Source organism: Quercus robur, chromosome 7 (assembly GCF_932294415.1).
Source record: "Quercus robur chromosome 7, dhQueRobu3.1, whole genome shotgun sequence".
In the NCBI taxonomy this organism is placed as follows: Eukaryota; Viridiplantae; Streptophyta; class Magnoliopsida; order Fagales; family Fagaceae; genus Quercus; species Quercus robur.
This window is the reverse complement of record NC_065540.1, coordinates 11570759-11592742: the sequence shown is the minus strand read 5'-3', so window position 1 is coordinate 11592742 and position 21984 is coordinate 11570759. Positions and strand designations below refer to the sequence as shown.

General features: G+C 36.7%; 1 protein-coding gene across 3 annotated transcripts in view; it reads right to left on the bottom strand.

Annotated features, from left to right (window-relative positions):
* Window positions 1-21984, bottom strand: part of LOC126692245 (UDP-glycosyltransferase 73C3-like) — a 74236-nt gene that overhangs the window by 11518 nt on the left and 40734 nt on the right. The window lies entirely within an intron of this gene.

Sequence of the window (21984 nt, the reverse complement as noted above, 5' to 3'; positions counted from 1 at the left end):
TTTTTTTTTTTTTAATACTGTGCTGACGTGAAAAATTGTGGGAGTTTCAGAAGTTTCGGTTATATATATATATATATATATATAGATTACCACAACCCTCAATGCTACACATGATAAACCAATCATGTTAACCCACAGAATCCAAACACTCCGTACGAGCTTTAGTCATTTATCTCTAATATGTAATATCACGTGAACTTATATTGGCACGTGATTAGTGAGGTTAAGAGTTTGTTCCGTTTCAGAATTCCAAAGGCTATCATCACCGCGCACCCTTGGCGCAATGATCATTCTATAAGTGCTTGTGGAGTGTGAGGGATAAGGGCCGGGATTCAAGTCTCCAAGAGAAAGTTTCACACACATATATACACATAGATTAAGGTATAGTAGAATTCTATCTTGTAAAAAAAAAAAAAAGGGAATTCCAAAGGCTATCTAATTATAATAGAGAGCTAGTTACAATTACAAATCTCTAATTAATCACAGATTGATTGAGATTCTATAAAGGATTGATTAAGGTAATAAATCATTTAAAGGGATAAGAAGGAAGTGAAGCTGGTGAATTTGTGACTGTGAGGCCATGGCTGATTTGGCTCTCTCTGATTTCTTTAGTTATTTTAGTTTGCAGTTTTATTTGCGCAGGTAGTTTAGTTGTTCTAGTTTGCAGTTTTATTTTATTTTTTATACTTCTTTACATCTTTGTCCCACGGTAATAGGTTAATCTAACAGATAGTCGTTCAGGAAATTATTTTTCAGAATCTCAATACTTTCAAGCACTACTTTTCTTCATCTTGTCATTTACCATTAAATTAGTATATATTAATAATATATAAATATAATAACAATTGTTGAAATTGATTTTTAAAAAGCATATTATACATTTAATAATATAATGTATAAGTGGGGATTTTTTTGGATGATAAAGTGTAATTTATTCTTTTTTTTTTATTATTATTATAAAAGATTAAGTGTAAGTGATTATTTGATTATATAATTTTGTATGTATTCAATAATTGTTTGTCTAATTTTTTAGTAATTTTTTTATTTGTTTATTTTTTATAAATTCAAAGTGTGAGTTGTGTCACTCTACCTTAAAAACCAATTGATGATGAGAAAAATACATTAAAGTCTTTATGGCATTCAACATCATGCCTCGTAATTCTATTTTTAGAGCAATTGTAGAGAGTTAAATTGTAATCCCCTAACAGTAGATAACACTATCAGGCACTACTTTTCTTCAACTTGTTATTTACCATTAAATTAGTATATATTAATAATATATAAATATAACAACGATCATTGAATTTTTTTTTAAAGCATATTATGCATAAAATAATATAATGTGTATGTGGGGATTTCTTTTAGTAATTTTTTATTTGTTTATTCAATAATTGTTTGTCTAATTTTTTAGTAATTTTTTATTTGTTTATTTTTTTAATAAATTTGAAGTGTGAGTTGTGCCACTCTACCTCAAAATCAATTGGTGATGATAAAAACACACTCGAGTCCTTATGCCATTCAACATCACATCCCATGGCCTTATTTTTAAAGCAATTGTAGAGAGTTAAATTGTGGTTCACAAACAATAGATAACACAATTATACAAATTTTTAAATCATCGCTTAGGACTTATCCACACGTTAATTTTGATGGATCAAAAAGTTTTATAATGATATGGAGCTGTTCCTACTATACAGAAGATATCATGCAAATTTTTAAATTTTCGCTTAAGAGTTTTCCATAATGATGTGAATCTGTTTTTTTTTTTTTTTTTTTGTTCGAAAGCTTTGACACAGCATTGGAGGGGTTGACCATAGATGTGTTCTTGCTCACCTCTAGGTACAAATACTCAAGGAGGTGCCATTAGACCATTAAGGATAGTTTTTAGACCCCTTAAAAACACAATTGGATTAACCTAGGTAATTAGCCAAGTTGTTACTTAGTCCAATTTAACAAATCTAGGTTATCACAACAATCATATCATGCATAGCAGCAGAAAGATAAATAACACAAAGATATGATCACCTAGGAAACCAAACTGATAAAAACCTGGGGAGGATTTAACCTAACTATCCTCAAGGTAAACCTGAATCCACTATCTTGAAAGAATCGAAGTTCATACAATAAGACTTACAAGCCCCCACACTCGACTTCTTATTGCTACTCATCAGTAGAACTTACTGACACGACCACGTGCAAGTTTCGAATCCACGGACTCCTTCTTTCTTGGATTCACCACCAGATACAAGCACACCCGCTTATGTTTCTTTAAACTTCAATGGCAGCAACTGAATTGATCATCAAGGTGTAGATAATATCTCCTCCTTGAAAACCCTAAGTTTGTGTAAAGAAAAGCTCCTTTAGATCTCACAAGAGATTTACACAAACAGCAATATGAGCCACACCAAAACATGGCTAGGGTTTGCCTTTTATACTTAGGACAAATTAGAAAACCCTAAACGTTTTAAACAAACTAGGGTTGAGTTGGAATTCTGCAGAAAAACGCCTCTGACCCGATTTTCGATTGATCGAGCCTAAGCTTCGATCGATCGAAACAGGCCAAGAAACTTAAATGGTTCTTGCATCAGCTTATTCCAACTTTACATAAACAAACCAACTTTGAGCAAGTCTAAACACGACTAAACATATTGTTTTGATCATGGTTTGCCAACAATACACATTAGAGTTCTAAATACATAAAAACCTAAGTCTTTAGAATCTAACAAACTCTCCCTTTGGCAATCTGTGACAAAACACAACTAGACACTCAAAGTTTATAAGGAAAAGCCCTTTACAAAACAAATGCTCATAAAACAAATTCAATCCTAACTACTATCCATCAGTTGTAAGTGTAGACAGCAGCTCAATTAAATCAATCTATATATTTCCTGAAACACTAAACAAAATGCATAACTGCATGTGTGACAGAAAAACAAAAACAGGAAATCAACAAATATGCAAACTAACTCTCCTTCTAAGTTAGATACATCAAAAACAATGTTAACTCCCCCTAAACAGAACATTCTTGTATTTTCCACACATATTCCCACATTTCATCTAAATCTCCCCCTTTTTGTCACGTATTGACAAAGATAACTCAAACAAAGAGTAACAAAGGTTAAGAGAAAATAGACAATTAAGAGAACACAAAACAATTCAACTCTATAGAAAATAGAGACAACTCCCCCTACGAAGAGCAACAATTGCCCCTATGAACAACAAGGGTTAAAAACAAGCTTCTCCCCCTATAAAAATAGGAAAAACAAAACAAGTTTTGGGAAAAATTTTGGAGGTGGGGAAAATAAAGACACACAATCCAAACTTAACAACTAAGTTGAGGATACACATGAAGAAAAATAGTCTCTCTTTCAATAAATGCACATTTGACACTATGTGACCCATAAACAGTTGCAAGAGTAGAAAAAATATTTACACATTGATTATTCATCATATCTCTTAAGAAAAATATTTTCTACAGTTCACACATAAAAATAGCATATACAAAAAAGTACATAACTCAAAAATTTATCAATCAATTTTTAAATCAAGTTAAGTACCCAATTTAGCAAAGTGTATGCATGTTATATGTGAAAACAATGAGATATATGACTGCAAAACTACAAGATGGATACAGAAAAAATCAATGCAATACATGTGAATCCTAAACATAAATAATGCATGGAAAAATCAAATTTTTGAAAAAGAGATCAATTTAATGCAGAAACTCCTCAAAGCACAATATTTTATGAATGAAATGTATGAGTATGAGATTAAAAGTTTTTCAAAAAAAACACTTGAATTCAACCCAGATATTCCAAAAACAAGTTTTTCAACCAATTTGTCTCCAAAACTCAAATATTAAGCACATTTTGCATCAAAATCAAGGAACTTTTAATCTTGGATGGCCAAAACAAGATCACACACAATATAATGTACCAAGTTTAGCAAAGAGTAACTTTTGTAGTGTGTGCAACTAGCAAAAACTTGAAATCAATCACAATTTCTACAAAATTCATCACATAGAATTTGAAAGAGACTATCACCAAAAGAGTTACATCATAAAACTCCCACATCTCCTAGAAAATAAGCTTGCAATCATGTAAGTTTCTTAATTTGCCTTATATTGTACACACAAATTTTAATTATTTAGAAACTTATTAAAATAGCCGGAATAATGTACACACCAATTTTATTTGATTGATTTAACATTAAGTCCAATAATGTACACACCAATTTTAGCATTTAAATTGAGGCTACACATTTTGTTCTTTTTGTGCATGTGCTACACTTTCTCGAGTACAAAATCTTACGATATGCACTAAGATGTTCATGATTGACTACTGAACAGTGATGAGATGGTTATTTATGCCTTTCTCTAAAGGTTTAAGTCCGACAGTCAAAGACATGTGACTTCAAGATCAAGACAAAGTGATCAAAACCATAAACATCTTTCCCACACAACATGCACTGCAAATCTTCAACTAGTAAAGTGCAATAAGTAAGTTCATCAAAGCTAAACAAGGTACATAAACTTGTTATGTAAAGATAATATGGTCAATCCTTGATTATTGTTAGGTTCTAAAGTTTAGGTTTTTATGTATTCAGAACCCTAATGTGTATTGTTGGCAAACCATGATCAAAACAATGTGTTTAGAAGTATTTAAAGCTAGCTCAAAGTTGTGTGTCAATGTAAAGTTGGAATCGAGTTAAAGTAGGAAGCACTGTGCCTTTCGGCCTGGCTCGATCGATCAAAGTTTAGGCTCGACCGATCGAAGCTCGGACAGAATGCTTTTCTGCAGATTCGTCCAACTCAGCCCTAGTTGTTTTAAAACGTTTTTAGGATTTCTTATTTGTCCTAAGTATAAAAGGCAAACCCTAGCCACGTTTTAGTGTTGCTCATATTTGCGGTTTGTGTAAATCTCTTATGAGATCTAGAGGAGCTTTCCTTTACACAAACTTAGGGTTTTCAAGGAGAAGATTTATCTACGCCTTGATGATCAATTCAGTTGCTGCCATTGAAGCTTAAAGAAAACACAAGCGAGTGTGCTTGTAGCTGGTGGTGAATCTAAGAAAGAAGGAGTCCGTGGATTCGGAGCTTGCACGTGCTCGTGTCAGTAAGTTCTACTGGTTGGTAGCAATAAGAAGTCGAGCGTGGGGGCTTGTAAGTCTTATTGTATGAACTTCGATTCTTTCAAGATAGTGGATTTAGGTTTACCTTGAGGATAGCTAGGTCAAATCCTCCCTAGGTTTTTACCGGTTTGGTTTCTTAGATGATCATATCTTGTGTTATTTATTTTCCACTGCTTTGCATGATTTGATCTTTTATATTGTGATAACCTAGACTTGTTTAATTGGACTAAGTAACAACTTGGCTAATTACCTAGGTTTAATCAATTGTTTAAGGGGTCTAAAAACTATCAAGTGGTATCAGAGCGGGTAGCTCTTTTTGTTGTTGATCCTTTGATCACTGAGCTGATCCTTGACCCCTATTGTCATGGAACACGGACACTCTCTAGTTATTCCTCCTCACTTTGATGGGAATAATTATGCTTACTGGAAAGTAAGGATGAAAGCATTCCTGAAATCCATTGATGAGAGGGTGTGGAACTCTGTTGAATACGGATGGGAGAAACCCACTACTTCTGTTAGTGAGTGGGAAACTTATCAAAAAGAAGCAGCTTCGTTTAATAGCAAGGCTATGAATGCGATTTTTAACACTGTTTCTATGGAGGAATTTAAGAGAATCTCGAATGTTGAGATCGCTCATACTGCTTGGAATATCCTCCAGACTGTGCATGAAGGTACAAAGGCTGTCAAAATAAACAAATTGCAGCAATTGACTTCTAAATTTGAAAGCATTAGGATGTCTGATGATGAATCTTTTGATGAATTCTATGCTAAATTGAATGATATTGTTAATTCTGCTTTTAACTTGGGTGAAATCTATGATCAACCTAAAATTGTTAGGAAGATTTTTAGATCTTTGACTGAAAAATTTAGACCCAAGGTGACTGCCATTATTGAAAGCAAGGATGTGGACTCCATCCTTGTTGATGAACTTGTAGGATCTCTTCAATCCTATGAGTTGGATCTACCCAAAACTACCAAATCCAAATCAATGGCTCTTAAGTCAGTTGATGATGTTGAAGGTGGTGGATTTGATGATGAACTCTCTGCTACAGAGATTGCCTATCTTGCCAAGAACTTTAGAAACTTTCTCAAGAATAGCAATAGAAAGGCAAGAGGCACAAATACTGCTGAACCTAGAAATTTTAGGAAGCATGATCCCACTAAGGTTAACAACAATGATAAGCCTAGAGAAAGAGTAGGTCAATCTTCCAATAATTCCTTGGGCTCTCAATGTTTTGGATGTCAAGGGTATGGACACATGAAATTTGAATGTCCAACCTATTTGAAGTCTAAGGGTAAGGCTATGGCTGTGACCCTTAGTGATGGTGAAGTTTCTAATCATGAGTCTGATTGTGATGAGGATGGAAATTTCATTGCTTTCACTGCTACTGTTGTAGTTGATGAGAGCATATCTGTTGAAGAGAACCCTTTTGATGGAGAACTCTCTGAAGATGCAAATCTTCAAGAGGCCTATAACAAACTTTGCAAAGTTGCTGCAAAGGATGCTATGAATGTTGAACTTGGCCTGAAGAAAATTGAATCTCTTAAGCTTGAAAAGAAAAATTTGCTTGTTAAATTGTTTTATGCTAATGATCTTTTGAACAATGTGAAAACTGAAAACATGCTTTTGCTTGATAAAGTTAAATCTTTGGAACTTCATTTATCTGTTGCTAGATCTACTAGTTCTAAACTTGATCAAATGCTGAGTGTTCAAAAGTCGTCTTCTAACAAAACTGGATTAGGATATGTTGATAGCATCTGTGTGTCTGCTCCCCATTCCACTAAGTTTGTTCCTTCATCTTCTTCTTCTGAACCTTCAGTGAGTGAGATAGTGAGTGAAACTGTCAAGCCCTCTGTGAGTGAGGTTGCTAAACCCTTAGAAGGTTCATCATCTAGGAAGATTAGGGTTGATCTGAAAGAATCTAAGCCTAAGAAGCCTACCCTATCTAAGGACAAGACACATGATAAGCCTGCATGGGTTTGTCACTTTTGTGGAAAGACTGGACACATCCATTCAAATTGCTACAAGCTACAAGCTGCTAAGAGAGCAAACAAACCAAAAATACCTGTGCCTCAAGCACTTGATCCTATGGTACTTATTGGTGATTTGGTAAATGCTTTAAACCTTTATTCCAATCCTGGAGTTGGTAATCATTCTCAAGTAAATAAGAACTCCAATGCTCGTGGTGCATCTAAAAGGTTTTGGATGCAAAAGACTCGACCTAACTGAGTCTTTCTGACATGGTCCTTGTGCTTCATTACTCTACCCTTTGTGACCATTGTTCTTTGGTTTTTGTTTTGTTTTGGTTTTTTTTTTTTTTTTTTTTTTTTTTTTTTTTTTTTTTTTTTTTTTGTTTCTAGGATTTGCATAGCATAACATTCATGTACTTCATTCTAGGTGTTTTTTTTATTTTTATTAAAATAAAAAAAAAGGGGGAAGAAAAAGGAAGCACATTTTGTTTTGCACTATTCTTTTTGGTTTTTGAGAACAAGGTTGGTCAATTTATTTTTACATAACATGTCTTTTGTACCTTGTTTAGCTTTGATGAGCTTATTTATTGCACTTTACTAGTTGAAGATTTGTAGTGCATGTTGTGTGGGAAAAATGTTTATGGTTTTTGATTATTATGTCTTAATCTTGAAGTCACATGTTTTTAAATGTTGGACTTGAACTTTTAGAGAAAGGCATAAATAACCATCTCACCACTATTCACTAGCCAATCATGAACACCTTAGTGCATATCATAAGATTTTGTGCTCGAGAAAGTGTAGCACATGCACAAAAAGAACATAAGGTGAAGCCTCGTTAAACTTCTTAATTCTTAAAATCAAAATTGGTGTGTACTATTAGGCTTGATGCCAAACTCACATAACTTAAAATTGGAATGTATATTATGAGGCATAAATACAAGAAACTTACATGATTGCAAGCTTATGATCTAGGAGATGTGGGAGTTATATGATGTAACTCTTTAGGTGATAGTCTCTTTTAAATTCTTTGTGATGAATTTTGTAGACTTTGTGATTGATTGCTATTCACATATCACCTCACATGTATCTCAAGTTTTTGCTAGTTGCACACATTACACGAGTTACTCTTTGCTAAACATTGTACATGTTATTGTGTGTGTTTATGGTCTGACCAACCAAGTTATTGCAAATACTTTGAATTATGTGCAAACTAAATTTGTTGCTTGAAAATTTGTGGAGAATGCAAGAAATTTTGTTTTTGGGAATATTGGGCTTAAAATCCTTGATTTGGAAATCATATCATCTCATACTCATGCATTTTTATTGCTTTGAGTTAAATCATCTTGTTTTTCAAAAATTGTGTTTTTCCTCAAAAATATGGTGAGTCTCTGCCTAATTCGATCGGTCCATTCTGTTTTTCGACCGATCAAAATTTTTAAAATTTGAGAGGAGTCTCTGTCTGCTTCGACCGATCGAGGCTGATTTTTGACCGATCGAAACTTGTGAATCAGGTTTTTCAAAAAGGCAGAATTGGACATTTTCAAAGTTACTTTTTAAATAGTTCTTTTCTTTTCTCTCTCTCCGCGTTGGCTCTAGGCTCCACCATTCAATTTTTGTCGTTTTCCTTCAAGATTTTTGCAAGGTTTTTGTCCTTGGAAGCCGGTAAGTCCCTTTTGCCCTTCTTTTTCAAGTTTATTTCTTGATTTCATGCATTTTTCATGCATTCTCTTGGGTATTTTCGGAACTTTCAACATATTGGAGTTTTTGATGATTCGAACCTATTCTTGTGAAATTGATCAATGGGTTTTTGTGCTATGATGCTATAATGATGTTCTCTATAGTTTAATTTGATCAATTTTGTGGTTTTTGAAAAATTGGAAATTCTAGGGTTTTGAATTTGATCCGAATTGGGGATTTTGTCTAATTGGGTTAAATTGATGAAATTGGCTTATCAAATTGATGTATTTGGTCATTATTTTTGTTATTATATCATGTGTAATGATCAATTCGACAATATTTTTCAAATTGATCAAGTGGTTTTCCAAATTTTGGGGTTTTTGTGTTAAAAATCTTAATGTTCAAGCCAATTTTGTAATTTGAACCTTTTGGACTTAATTCACTGCATTAGAACATGCATCATGACATTTAAACTTGTTCATGCATCATATAGATTTTTATTCTATCTTTTGTTTTTGTGCTAACTTGCAATCTGCCCTTGGTTTTTGGTTTTGTGTTTTTGTTCTTTCGCTCTGTGTTTTGATCTTTATCTTAGCACCATGTCTAGGAAAACTAGAGCTCATAGGACCACTTCCACTTCCTCTAAGTCTCCCACTAGGGTTGAGCTGTTTAAGAATGATAAGTGTAGAGAAGCCTATGACACTTTGAACTGTAAGCGTAAGATTTGGTCTGAGCGAGCTGTTGTGTTAGATGCGTTTGATCCGGCCATTAGGGCTAATTTTGAGTCTAGAGGTTGGTTGCCTCTCTTAGAGATAGATCATCCACCCCCGACCGCTCTGATTAGAGAGTTCTACTCGAACCTCTCTTGCCACGTCTATGATTCCAACACCCTAGTTAGGAGTTGGATACGAGGTGTAAAGTTCACCATTACCCCTTTGAGGTTCTTGAGGTGCTGGTTGTTCGGGATGCTGACTATCCTTATGATGAGTCACCCTCATTAGACGTTATCTTGTCTTACATCATTGGGTCATCTATCCAGTGGGGTTCTGATCCTCGGATCACGTCCGCTGAGCTTACCGAGACGGCCTATCCCTTCTTTAGGATAGCGTGTCATTCCTTGTGGCCTATCTCTCACTTCCACACCATCCCTTTAAAGCGATGTGTGTTTTTGTACACCTTTGTTTCTGCCGTAGGACATGCACTGATTCATCCTATTTTCATTCATAGGATTTTGCTCTACTTAAGTCTAGATGGTTTTCCGTCTAGTGAGCCTGTTCATGTGATTGCTCCCAGAGGTGCCACCTTTCTTCGTCAGAGGGCTGCTCAGTTGAGAGTTGCTCCTTCTCGTCCTAGAGGTGCGTCATCTAGTGGTGTTCCCCCTTCTCCCTCTTCTACAGGTACTGCTGCTGCTGAGACTTCAGGTGCTGCTGCTGATGCTGATGTTCCTCCACCGATTGCTTCGGATGATTCAGACATTCGTCGCACGTTGGATTATGTATTGACCGTTCAGGCGGCTCAAGGACAGATTTTGGTGGACGTGCTTGATGAGATCTGTGCCTTGCGTGCGAAGTTGGCGCAGTTTAGACCACCTCCTTTTTTATGATGGATAGCTTGTTTGCCCTTTGGCATTCCGTCACAAAAAGGGGGAGTACTTTGTAGTGTTTTTGCTTTCAGGGGGAGTTTATAGTTTATTTGTTTTTGGTTGGAGCTTGTGGAGTTTTAGATTGTATCTAGGTGCTTCATTTTGTACTTATGCATTTTTAGCTCTTACCTTGTTTTTTGATGAGATATTCATGTTAGGGGGAGTTTTATGATTTGTTGGTACTTTATTTGTTTCTTGTTTCTTGTTTCAAACTGCTTATTGATTTATATTTATGAGTTATTCATTGATATATGTCTTTATTTGTGTGTTGTTTGAAATCAAGAAGTTATTTTGTTTACTTGTATTATTTCCACACATGCGGTTATGCATTTTGTTTAGTGTTTCAGGAAATATATAGGTTGATTCAATTGAGCTGCTGTCTACACTTGCAACTGATGGATAGTAGTTAGGATTGAATTTGGTTTATGAGCATTATTTTGTAAAGAGCTTTTCATTTTGTAAACTTTGAGCTTCTAAGTTGTGTTTTGTCACGGATTGCCAAAGGGGGAGTTTGTTAGGTTCTAAAGTTTAGGTTTTTATGTATTTAGAACTCTAATGTGTATTGTTGGCAAACCATGATCAAAACAATGTGTTTAGAAGTGTTTAAAGCTAGCTCAAAGTTGTGTGTCAATGTAAAGTTGGAATCGAGTTAAAGCAGGAAGCACTGTGCCTTTCAGCCTGGCTTGATCGATCGAAGCTTAGGCTCGACCAATCGAAGCTCGGGCAGAATGCTTTTCTGCAGATTCGTCCAACTTAGCCCTAGTTGTTTTAAAACATTTTTAGGGTTTCTTATTTGTCCTAAGTATAAAAGGCAAACCCTAACCACGTTTTAGTGTTTCTCATATTTGCGGTTTGTGTAAATCTCTTGTGAGATCTAGAGGAACTTTCCTTTAACTTAGGGTTTTCAAGGAGAAGATTTATCTACGCCTTGATGATCAATTCAGTTGCTACCATTGAAGCTTAAAGAAAACACAAGCGGGTGTGCTTGTAGCTGGTGGTGAATCCAAGAAAGAAGGAGTCCGTGGATTCAGAACTTGCATGTGATCGTGTCAGTAAGTTCTACTGGTTGGTAGCAATAAGAAGTCAAGCATGGGGGCTTGTAAGTCTTATTGTATGAACTTCGATTATTTCAAGATAGTGGATTCAGGTTTACCTTGAGGATAGCTAGGTCAAATCCTCCCTAGGTTTTTACCGGTTTGGTTTCCTGGGTGATCATATCTTGTGTTATTTATTTTCCGTTACTTTGCATGATTTGATCTTTTATATTGTGATAACCTAGACTTGTTTAATTGGACTAAGTAACAACTTGGCTAATTACCTAGGTTTAATCAATTGTTTAAGGGGTTTAAAAACTATCAATTATAAATCTAAGATGTGAAATACAAAACACAATAATCTTTTTGGTTTAAAAAAAATTTATGACCAAAAACAAAAAGCACACATTATGCTAAATGAACAATGCAAATGCAATACATGACAGTGCTTAACTAAGCTATAGAGGGTACACAAATAAGAAATATCAATTTATTAATTAACCCTTGAGTATATGTACAAACTAGTACATACTCACACAAAATCAGAAAAAGCTTAGCACTTATATAACACATGCTATTTAAGTTTCTCCACATTGTCAAGTATGTTCTAAATCAAGAGAAAGATATCATAATTCATGTAATCCTCAAGAAAAATAAAACTAGACACAAAATAAAATATTTTTGTCTTTTTGAAAATTTTCAATGTTTTTGGATTTTTTTTATAAAAAAAAAAAAAAAACAACCAAAAACAAAAACAAAACATCTCCATAAATACTTGAAAGAATTAAATCAAGGACATGTCAGCAAGACTCACCTTAGAGAATCTTTTCTCACCCATCTAGCACAAGTACAGCTTTGTAGGTGAAAATCCATGTAAAGCAGAGTGTATTTGAGGGATTACACCAATCTTCTGAGAAAGACTAAAATCCTGCAAATTCCTTTCACAAGCCAACAAGCTCAAATTTTTCAAAAGAATATGAAACAATTTATATGGACTTATGGCAGGAGAAATATCATCACAAATCCTTGACTGAAACACAGAATGCTTAAATTTCAGTTTATGACAATTAGGACGAATGTGACCGGAGACACCACAAAAGTGACAAACAGGAACAAATTTAGGAACATCAGTATTCCTAACAACAAGTCTAGTCTTAGATTTTGGTTTTTGCGTTAGCAAAGAACAATTTGGTCTAATATGACCAACAACACCACAAAGGTGACAAGTAGGCACAAAAATAGATTTATTATGCTCTCTAACAATAGGTTTAGACATAGGTTTAGAAACTTCAGCGTCTACATCAGAACTTTTACCTTTGTCTAACCTAGTAAAATAAGCATTTTCTTTATTATTCCTCTTGAAAGGAGGGATATAAACCTTTTCAGTTTTAGGCTTAAGAGAAACAGAAATACTTCTGTTATCAACAGCAGGCTTGGTACTGGTCAAATTTTCAATTTTAGCTTTAGATTCAACTAACTCTTGTTCCAAGCTTTTCATCTTCTCATCTTGAGAGGAAATTTGATTTCTCAAAAATTCATTCTTTTTGTTAGATTCATCTAATCTAACAATCAATTCCTCTTTTTCAAGATTAGCCAATTTTAACTATTCCTTGAATTTCTTAGCAATTTTCATAGATTTCAATAATTCCTTACGAAGAGTTTCACAGGCATCAATAAAATCAACAGAAGTATGAGCAGAAACATGATCAGAAAGACACTTCAAATTATCCATGACAACAGGGGTCAAGAATCAGCTCTTAGATCAAAAGATCTAAAACAAAAGAGCAACCAGCTCTGATACCACTTGATAGTTTTTAGACCCTTTAAAAACACAATTGTGATAACCTAGATTTGTTAAATTGGACTAAGTAACAACTTGGCTAATTACCTAGGTTAATCCAATTGTGTTTTTAAGGGGTCTAAAAACTATCAGAGGTCATTGGCTAGATATGTTCTTCTTTAGATATGCAAGGGAATGACATAGGGAGATACTAATCATAAGCAACAAAAATGGTTTGTATTGTAATTTTTTTTGTTTTAGTTGTGGTAACAAATAGAGTGGAATCACTATTCTTTAGTGCACTCTTGTTGTGTTGGGGAAATAATATTTTGGAAAACCTTAGTTAGGTTCTAAAGATTTAGGATTACATGTTTAGAATTATATTTTGTATGTGTTGGCAAACCAAGAACAAAACATGTCTAGTCTATGTGTTAAGCATTGCTCAAAGGTTTATGTTTCAAGCTTTAAGTTCGAGCTGACTATAGAAAAGAAGAGTCAGAATCTGCCAAGCTCGATCGATCGAAAATTAGGATCGACCAATCGAGAATCACAAAAAACAAATTCTGCAGAATTTTTTAAATAAGGTCCAAGCCCACGAAAACGTTTAGGGTTTCAATCTAACTTGTCTACATATAAAAGGGAAACCCTAACTACATTTTGGTAATTTATTTTTACTTTTGGAAAACTTGTGTGTTACTCCTTGTGAGATCTGAGAGGTGCTATACCTTCTAACTACACAAGCGTCTATTGGAGCAAGATCTACAATCAATCATTGGTAGAACCTAATTGCTGTTGCAAAGATCAACAACTGAAGGTGATCTAAAACCTTTGAGTGAGATCTCAAAGTCACAAACGTGGGTACTTGTGTAGCTATAAATCCAAGAAGAGAAGGAGTTCGTGAATTCGGAGCTTGCACATGGTCGTGTCAGTAAGTTACTACTTGAGGTAGCAATAGATTTAAATCTGATTGTAAAAATTTCAATTCTCTTATAGTGGATTTGCTTTACCTTAAAGATAGTTAGGTCAAATCATTCTTAGGTTTTTACCTTGAAATGGTTCGTTTCATTGGTTTTCTTAGGTCATCATATCGTGGTGTTATTTACTTTTCCGCTGCTGTGCATGATATGATTCATTATTGTTTAACCTAGATTTAAATAATTAACCTAAGTAATCACTTGGCTAATATATTAGGTTAAACAATTTGGTTTAAGAGGTCTAAATAAACAAAAAAACCTTCAATTGAGTAGTTAATAAATATAATATATATGGACGCCACCTAATTCAAAAGACATAAGTTTTTAGGTTTGGACTCAATATATTATATTACTCACACACTCTTGTCATTCTTATTCAATTAATGTAGGATTTTACTCACATATATATTTTCTAAATGTTGTAATAAACGAATGATATAGTTGTTACTTCATCACCAATGTCAACTATATCATGCTACTATAAAGTTATTTGACACTTCTTTTTTTTTTTAACAAAAATAAAACCTAATTAAACATCGGAGAGTTGGAACAAGAAACAAATCACGTGCTTAGCCAAAACATTCACATAGGAATGGTAAATAGTCCAAGTTGGAGTTCCACTTCCACACGTTAACAATAGATGGTAGTTGAAGTTCCTCTTTTTGTTTAACATTCAACCACATACTCTCATTCTTTAATCAATCCCAACAATAATTCTGATTCCTCCATTAAAATTAAAATCCAATGGCTCCTATAAAAGTAAAATCCAAATGCTTCACTTTATTTGGGTCCCTCACTTTTCCCTAGGCCATACGTTTGTAAACTAGTTCTTCATTCATTCCCAACACAATTAGATTATTACGTGTACTATATCGTATATTAGAGAGAGAGAGATTTAAACCTTAGACAATTTCTTTACAAATACTATGAGATGTCAGTTGAGTTATAAGATTTTTGAAAATATATAGAGTATTATAATTACACAAACACTTTAACTTAACTTACCTTTAATACTTTTTTTATAGTATAATTCTTTTTTTTTTTTAAGGTGTATTATTATATTTCATAATGAAGTTATCAAATTCAATACTTTTAATTACGGATACATCAACATTTTCTTATTTTAATGTTGAATTTTTTATCTAGTAAGATTTTTATAAAATCTGAATCATTAGATCTTGCCATATATATAGTCTATGTGTGACAATTGTAAAAATAAAACATAAATTGTCGACCTGAATGATTACAGCTTAGTTTGTTATAAGTTTGTTATTAAACTAGTTATTCACTTCTTCTAATGATCCCGATTATACATTCGTCTATAGGATAACACAATGACAAAGACAATCCTAGAAACCGTCCAATCAGTGATCGTCATCAGGCTGGGACAGACTCGTCCGTCCTTAATCATTAATGAAGCGTTACAAAGCAATGATGAATTTCTATACCGTTGGGTAAATAACCCACCATCAATGTTCTATGAAGGCGTTACTAATACGAGAATAAAATCACCATTAAGGTAGCCCCAACAGCTAGAAGGAAGAGGAAAACACTTGTATAAATACCTACCCATAAGGTCCAAAAGAAAGGTACACATACACTCAAAATACACTACGTCTAACATTCTGTTATTCTAGTCATTCTAACTTTGGCATCAGAGACCTTGTGGCAGGCGTCACACCGGTGACCATTTTCTTTCTTTTCATAGCTTGACTTGTTGCAGGATTACGACTAGCTGAGGACGACTCCTTTCTGGACGAACATTTAAACTGACGATCTAAGCATCATCAATTTGGTGCCGTCTATGGGGAATTTAACACTTAGCGATTCTTGAGCACCCAGTTCGAGAACACAGCTCCATTCCCAAAAACAAGTTCAGATGGAGTCCAGCAATAACCCAGATCCTGCCGCACTAGTTTTACAAATTCAGTCACTTGTAGCCACTGTGGAAGAGCTTACTAGGCAGAATCAAGAGATAATGTAGCGGCTGCAATAGGAAGGTAATCGCCTAGAGATCTATAGGGATGATGAGGGGGATGGTCATAGGAGGCGACCTAGCACCCCAGAAGGTGCGAGCTCAGATCTTCTCAGGGAGATGAGAAAGGAGATGGACGAATTGAGAAACGCCATCAAGGGAAAGACAGATTAGAGTCTGGACAGAATGGTCAGGAAGACGGACTCATCTTTCACCTTGGCTGTCCAGGAATGCACGGTGCCTTCCAAGTTTCGTCTACCACAGCTCAAGCCCTTTGACGGATTGAAGGATCCACTAGATCACCTCAACACCTTCAAAACAACTCTGGGTCTCCAACAGTCCCTTGATGACATCCTATGCCGCTCATTTCCTACCACCCTCAATAGGGCAGCCTGGGAATGGTTCACCAAGCTACCAACATCCTATATTGAAAACTTTAAGCAGCTAGGCAGTGCCTTCGTTCGTCACTTTGTCGGTAGGTAGTGCCCAAAAAGGCAGGATGACCATTTGCTCACCATCAAGCAAGGAGAGAAGGAAATCTTAAGGTCCTATGTGACACGTTTCACTCGAGGAACTTTGGAGGTGGACGAAGCAGACGACAAAGTACAACTAACTGCCCTCAAGGCTGGGTTGAAGTCCAGGGATTTCGTGGTCTCCTTGGCGAAAAACCCCTCTAAGACGATGGCAGAGGCACTTCTGAAGGCACAGAAGTACATGAATGCTTAGGATGCGTTGGTAGCCATAGACAGGATAAAGAAACCCAAGGAAAAGAAGAAAGAAAAGGAAGACAACTGAAGAGGACAAAAAAGGGATCGAGCAGACCAGTAAAATGCTGAAGGAAGTAGGCGCAGGGACGACAAAAACCCTCGTCCTATAAAATTCACGCCTTTAGTGATGCCCGTAGACCAAATCTTGACGGAGATTAAGGACGAAAAATACCTCAAATGGCCCAGGCCATTACACTCGTCACCCAGCGTGCGCGACAAGAGGAAATACTACCGTTTTCACAAAGATCACGGGCATTACACAGAAGATTGCTGAGGCCTGAAAGAGCAAATAGAAGAACTTATACGGAAGGGGAAATTACACAAGTACATGAAGAAAGGAGATTCAAGAAGGTACAGGGACGGGAGTAAAGATCAACACAAAGTTTCTCAAAGAGACGAGGATAACCTACCACCTCATCCACAAAGTGCAATAGGGGAAATAAAGACCATCACGGGGGGGGGGGGGGGGCCGTCCACGGGAGGATCGTTCAAATCCCTCAAGAAATCATACCAAAGACAGGTGAACAATGTCCATAGCCTGCCTCCTCCGAAGCAGAAACGGATTGACCAAGACATGTATTTTTCAAAGGAAGATGCCAGAGGGGTAAAGTAGCCTCATGACGACCCGTTGGTCATTTCATGATTGAAGGATTCAACACCATAAGGGTTCTAGTTGACAACGGGAGCTCGACAGACATTATTTACCTTTCTGCATTCCAGTAGTTAAAAGTGGACCCAAAGAGACTTCGTCCTTTCGAGTCCCCCCTTGTCAGTTTCAGTGGAGATAAGGTGTATCCCCAAGGAATAGTGACATTGACGGTCACAGCTGGCTCGTATCCCCTACAGGTAACAAACAGGCATAACTTTTTGGTAGTAGACTTACCCTCGTCCTACAATGTGATTATAGGACGGCCTACCCTCAATCGCTGGAAGGCAGCCACCTCCACTTACTGTTTGAAAGTGAAATTCCCAACAAAACAGGGGTTTGGCAAGATAAGAGGAGATCAGGTGCTGGCAAGGGAGTGTTATCAGGCAGTCCTAGCCTCAAAGGAGAACCACATGTGGGTGATTGAAGACAAGACGCAAGAAATCGTTAAGAAGCTGGAAACAATAGAGTTGGTCGAAGGAGACTCTACGAAGACGACTCGAATAGGGACGAGCCAAATCCCTAGACGAAAAAAGAGATCGTTGGCTTCCTAAAAGATAATCTGGATGTCTTCGCATGGAGTCACTAAGATATGCCGAGTATACCACCCAACATCATTCAACACCATCTAAAAGTAGACCCCATGAAGAAACCCGTCTAGTAAAAGAGAAGAGTTTTTGCCCCTGAACGGAACAAAGCCGTCATGGACGAAGTGAACAAACTGCTCGCTGCTAACTTCATTAGGGAAGTCTATTATCCCGAATGGTTGGCCAACGTCGTCATGGTCAAAAAGGCGAATGGGAAGTAGAGAATGTGCGTTAACTTCACTGATCTAAACACCGCTTGTCTGAAGGACAACTTTCCCTTACCTAGAATTGACCAGTTGGTAGACTCGACCGCCAGGCACAAGCTCCTTACCTTCATGGACGCATTTTCTGGGTATAACCAAATACAAATGGTCGAGGAAGATCAAGAACAAATAGCCTTCATCATCAGCCAGGGCCTCTACTACTACAAGGTTATGCCTTTTGGTTTGAAGAATGCAGGAGCCACATATCAGAGATTGGTAAACTAGATGTTCAGCAAGCAGATTGAGAGGAATGTAGAAGTGTACGTTGACGATATGCTCGTCAAGAGTAAAGAAGAAAAGAGCTATTTGGACGATCTCAGGGAGACATTCAACACACTCAGACAGTACAACATGAAGCTAAACCCGTCCAAATATTCCTTTGGATTCTCCTCAGGGAAGTTCCTCAGGTTCATGGTGTCACAAAGAGGAATAGAGGCAAACCCTGAAAAAGTGAAGGCTATCCTCGAGATGTCGTCTCCGAAGATGGTGAAAGAAGTGCAATCCCTTACAAGAAGAGTAGCTGCCCTCAATCGGTTCGTCTCAAAAGCGACGGACAAGTGTCTTCCTTTCTTCAAGACCCTAAAAAAGGCCTTCGTATGGACGAAAGAATGTGAAATAGCATTCCAGGAATTAAAACACTACCTGAGCAATCCCCCACTCTTGAGTCCGTCCAAGGAAGGAGAAGATCTATTCCTTTACCTGGCAGTATCTGTAACTGTAGTCAACGCAGCCTTGGTTAGGGAGGAAAGTAGGGTACAGCTTCCAGTGTACTACATTAGTCAGGCTTTTCAGGGAGCTAAAACCTGATACCCGAAGATAGAGAAGATTACCTTCGCTCTAATAGTGGTCTCGAGAAAACTCTGGCCATACTTTCAAGCTAACCCAATCATAGTAATGACGGACTAACCCATCAAAAGAGCGATGAAAAAACCTGAAGCTGCAGGACGAATGGTACAATGGGCAATTGAGCTTAGTTAGTTTGATATAGAATACGACCCCCGAACGGCCATCAAGGCTTAGGCACTAGTAGATTTCATAGCAGAATTCACCAATCCCAGCATGAAGAGAACCACAAAGAGCTTTGGACGATCCATACGGATGGCTCATCCTAGAAGGGAGGAGGGGTAGGCGTCATCATCACCTCCCCTGAGGGAGATGTTTTGAAGTATGGTTTCCGGCTTAGGTTCCCTGCAACTAATAATGAGGCGGAGTACGAGGCTATATTGTTGGGGCTAAGAATTGCCAAGGCACTTAGAGCTAAAAACATTTCACTAAGGAGTGATTCACAGCTCATCGTAGGGCGGGTCAGAGAAGATTTCGAAGCGAATGAGACAAGAATGTAGAAATATCTCAAATTGACGAACCAGCTGGTAAGCAATTGTGATCATGCAGAATTTGTTCAGATCCCGCGAAGCCAGAATGCTGAGGTTGACGAAGTCGCACAGACTGCATCCGCAGACGATCAATCAAGGGTAAATGACTGGAGACTGGAAGAACAAAATTTCCCTAGCATTGAAGAATTCCAAACCTTTACCATTCACACTCGCTCAGGGTTGACAAGTCCTATTCTATCCTACCTTAAAGACGGACGGTTACCATTGAACCAGGAAGAAGCTAAGAAGATCAAAAAGCGAGCCGTCAGGTTCACCATCCTCAATGACGAGCTCTACAAAAGGGGTTTCTCCCAGCCTTACTTGAGGTGCATAGAAGAGAAAGAAACTAAGTATGTTCTGGAAGAAGTGTATGGGGGAGTTTGCGGCGACCACATGGGAGTAAAATCCTTCGTCCAGAAGATCATGATGGCAGGTTATTTTTGGCCCACAATGCAGAAAGACGCAATGGAGTTCATCAAAAGGTATGACCGCTGCCAGATGTATGGAAATATCCAACGGTTTCCCGGGGAAAAGATGACTACCATTTCCTCACCCTAGACATTTTCACAATGGGGAATTGACATTATAGGCCTTTTACCACAGGGAAAGAGACAGATGAGGTTTTTACTCGTCACAATAGACTACTTCACGAAATGGGTAGAAGCAGAAGCACTAGTGATGATCATAGAAGCAACGGTACAAAATTTTGTTTGGAAAAATATTGTGTGCAGGTTCGGGATACCAAAGACGATCATTTCAGACAATAGTCGATAATTTGACAGCCACAAATTCAGGACATTTTGTACGAACCTAGGCATCAAGAACAAGTATTTGTCACCAAGACACCCTTAGGCCAATAGACAGACGGAAGTAACGAACCGGACCTTGCTAAAGATCATCAAGACCCAGTTAGTAGGAGCATGGCCCGAGGAGTTACCAAATGTTCTATGGGCCTATAGAACTACAGCTAGAACACCAACAGGAGAGACGTCGTTCAATCTAACCTACGAAACAGAAGCAGTCATCCTGGTTGAAGTAGGACTCACCAGCCTCAGAACGGAGTTCTTCGACGAACAGAGTAACGACGATCAATTAAAATTAAACTTGGATTGCCTGGACGAAGTCAGAGACCGAGCCTCTCAAAAAATGACCAAGTACCAGTTGAAGATGGCCGAATACTACAATCAGAGGGTAAAGCTGAAAAGGTTCAACATTGGTGATCTCGTCCTTCAAAAAGTAACTGCTGCAACTAAAAACCTGACACAAGGCAAACTAGGGCCAACTTGGGAAGAACCGTATAAAGTCGTCCACTATTCCCATCAAAGAAGCTACCATTTGGAGGATCTGGACGGGAATAAGCTACCTCGCCCTTAGAATGTGGAACATCTAAAGAGGTATTATGGACAAGAATTGTAACCCAACTGTATGCATTATCTCTTACTTTTTAATCAAATAAACATATTATTCAGAGCCCCATGTATTCTTGTTATCTTTCTCTTTCTTAAACTATGTACATAACCTGATAAGCAAAGACATCGTCTAGAGAAAAATAAGACGATAAGATTCCTTAAATTGATGTATATTGTCCAAAAGAAAGATAAAGCGATAAGATTCCTTAAATGGATGTACATCGTCCAAAAAATAAGACGATAAGATTCCTTAAGTGGATGTACATTGTCCAAAAGAAAGAATAAGATGATAAAATTTCTTATGTGGATGGACATCGTCCTTGAGTGTTATACATTGTCCAAAAGATTTCTTAAGTGGATGTATTCCACTTAAGTTAAAGATAAAAATTTTACACGAACATCGTCCAAGTAAAGGACGACCAAGTCCACGTTTGGACAAATTTCTTCAAGGAGAATAAGATGATAAAATTCCTTATGTGGATGTACATCGTCCTTAAGTGTTATACATCGTCCAAAAGATTTCTTAAGTGGATGTATTCCACTCAAGTTAAAGATAAAAATTTTACACGAACATCGTCCAAGTAAAGGACGGCCAAGTCCACGTTTGGACAAATTTCTTCAAGGATGAGAATAAGCAAAAATATCAGCAAAAATCTAAGTCCACAAAAGGACAAAAGTCATATTCTGAATAAGACAATAGTGAACAAGAAGTGCATGCAAGACGAATAAAGACAAAGGCATTAACATAAAGTTGTT